Below are 2,793 nucleotides of genomic sequence, written 5' to 3'. Positions count from 1 at the left end.
TACGTGATTATATGATTTAATAATTACGTGATAGCATGATAATTGATACATGCCGGTATGAGAATTTGTGAATTACTTGAATATATATATATATATATGATTATATTATGCATGCATGTGCTATGTATGTATGCATGGGTGTATGTGAGTTTTCATGCATGAGGTGGAGGGAGATATGGAAGGCGGTCTAAACCGACCTTTCCCTATTTGGGAGGTATAAAGGGGGCTTCACCTCCTCATTTTCCTTTTCCCTGCCATTTTAAGAAAGTTGAGAGGTTTTGAGAAGAGTGTTGTCCGGTTTGCTTTAAGGAAGTGGTTTCAAGTTGATTTCAAGTATCAAGTTTCAAACGGAATMGATTTCTAGCRTTTTGGTTCMAAAGCTTTATAAGGTGAGTGGTTTMTAAACCTTTTTGTATAAAGATTTTACTGGTTTTTGTTTACATGCTTCGTATTGTCATCTTTGGAAAGAAACCTTGTTTATTTTGTCTAAGTGTTTATCCGGATAAAGAGTGACCGGATAAGCATTTAAACCGGACAAGCCTTAGACGGTTTATTGTCCGGATTGTTTTAAACCGGACAAGCCTTGAGCGGCTTAGTGACCGGACTAGTTTTAAACCGGACAAACCATGAGCGGGTTGTTGTCCGGAGTTGGTAAACCGGTTGAGTGTTGGGCGGTTTATAATTGGTAGTATTACGTATGATTTTATACTGAGAAGTAGGAATACGACCACATGGGAAGCGGTTTATTTTTAAACCGGACAGGTCTTGAACGGACTGTTGTCCGGATTTGATATCCGTTCAAATATGTATTTGTTCTAAGTGTAAACCGTTCAAAAGATATGTGGTGTTGATCGGATTTGATGTCCGGACAAAGGTGGATTTATTTCTAAGTGTTTAAATCGGACACTTGTTGACCGGATTTATTGACCGGATTTGTGATGATGTTTTATGAAATTGTTATTTTATAAAAAAATGAAATGAAGTTTTGATATAAATGTTTTCTGACTGATAACAATTCCAATGACTGCGGTCTATTCGGAATTATTTTATAAATGTTTTGATGAAGAGATAAGGGTGGCATATCAAGGAGAGGTGTCCATTTGATATAAGGGTGACATATCAAGGAGATGTGTCCATTTGATATAAGGGTGGCATAACAAGGAGAGATGTACATTTGACATAAGGGTGGCATTGTCTTTGTGTGATATTATATAACACTTTATATTATATCCCTTAAGACTACCGTGATCTGGAATCTTTATTTCTTTGTGATTTTAAAGATTTAGGATCAAGGTTCTTATTGGAAATCATAGTCTGGATGTTATTGAGAAGGAAACGTCAGGCTTGGCCTGATTTAAAGATTTAGGATCAAGGTTCTTATTGGAAATCATAGTCTGGATGTTATTGAGAAGGAAACGTCAGGTTTGGCCTGAATCTTTGTTTAAACCTTAATTGATAAAGAAAAGGTTTAAAATGGTATTAAATGGAACCCGATTGGTTCAAAGGTATGGAATTTGTATAGCTACGTRGTTAGCTTAAAAGTGGAAAAGGATTTGATATTACCTTCTTGYGTATTCATATATTTGTGATATATGTGAATAATTGTTTTATAAATGTTTTGKTGATCCTTCACCCTGCAATTACATGCTTAGGGTAACTCACTAGACTTTTCAGTCTAACCCTTGTTTTGTGATTTTAAAATGTGTATTGCAGGAATTGTAGAAGGTAAAGGAAATGAAAAGATTTAATGCTTTTCTAATATGCATTCGACTGCAGAATTGTTTTTGATGATTAGTTTTGTTGTTTAGTACAAGATATGTATTTTGAATTTTTGGACCTTGTATTTGGTCATGATAGTATTCTTATACTAAGGGACCCAGATGTATATGAATATGTATTTCTTTGGTATGAAATATGTGTTACATGCAATGTGTGGGTTGGGCGTTACAATGAATGTTAATTATATAATTTATATGTAAATTTCGTAACGATAATGAATAAATATGTGAAATTGCATAAATTTATCCATAAATTCAACACTATATTTTTCTAATGGATAAAATAGACAATTTAAAACAAATTCAAACATTTACTAGTTTACAAAAACATACAGTCTTATTAATTCAGATTTCAGACTTCAGCACCAACTCTTATTAATTAGAATTAAAATAAGACTTCAGACTTCAACACCTTTTAAAAAACAAGCGGCACCTTAATATTCATTTATATTTTCTTCTTCAATGTATTAGTTAATACATCTTGAGATCCTTATTATCTACTAAATTCTTTTTACCTATTATACTAAAACATTTTGGGTCTCTCTTATGTCCAAATTCGTTTTTGGACTACCATATGTACTATTACTTTTGAGCCCCTACTATTTATTGGTCCTGGGTGTATGTTCATCCTCTCCTCCCATAACAACAACCCGAATAAATCATAAATATGTTTTAGGGAAAAGTACAATAAAAACCAATGGACTTTCTTGTTTCGAATGATTAAGTCCTTAGACTTTTTTTTGGAATAAATAAGTCCTTGGACATTCCAAAACATGTTAAATAAGTCATTGGACAACTTTTTTGGAACAAATAAGTCCTTGGACATTCCAAAATAAATTAAATAAGTCCTTGGACAATTTTTGGAACAAATAAGTCCTTGGACATTTCAAAAAATGTTAAATAAGTCCTTGGACAATTTTTGGAACAAATAAGTCCTTGGACATTCCAAAAAATGTTAAATAAGTCATTGGACAATTTTTGGAACAAATAAGTCCTTGAACAATCCAAAACATGT

The sequence above is a fragment of the Cynara cardunculus genome, assembly GCF_001531365.2.
Source record: "Cynara cardunculus var. scolymus isolate 2C chromosome LG 16, CcrdV1, whole genome shotgun sequence".
Classification (NCBI taxonomy): domain Eukaryota; kingdom Viridiplantae; phylum Streptophyta; class Magnoliopsida; order Asterales; family Asteraceae; genus Cynara; species Cynara cardunculus.
This window is presented reverse-complemented; position numbering follows the sequence as displayed.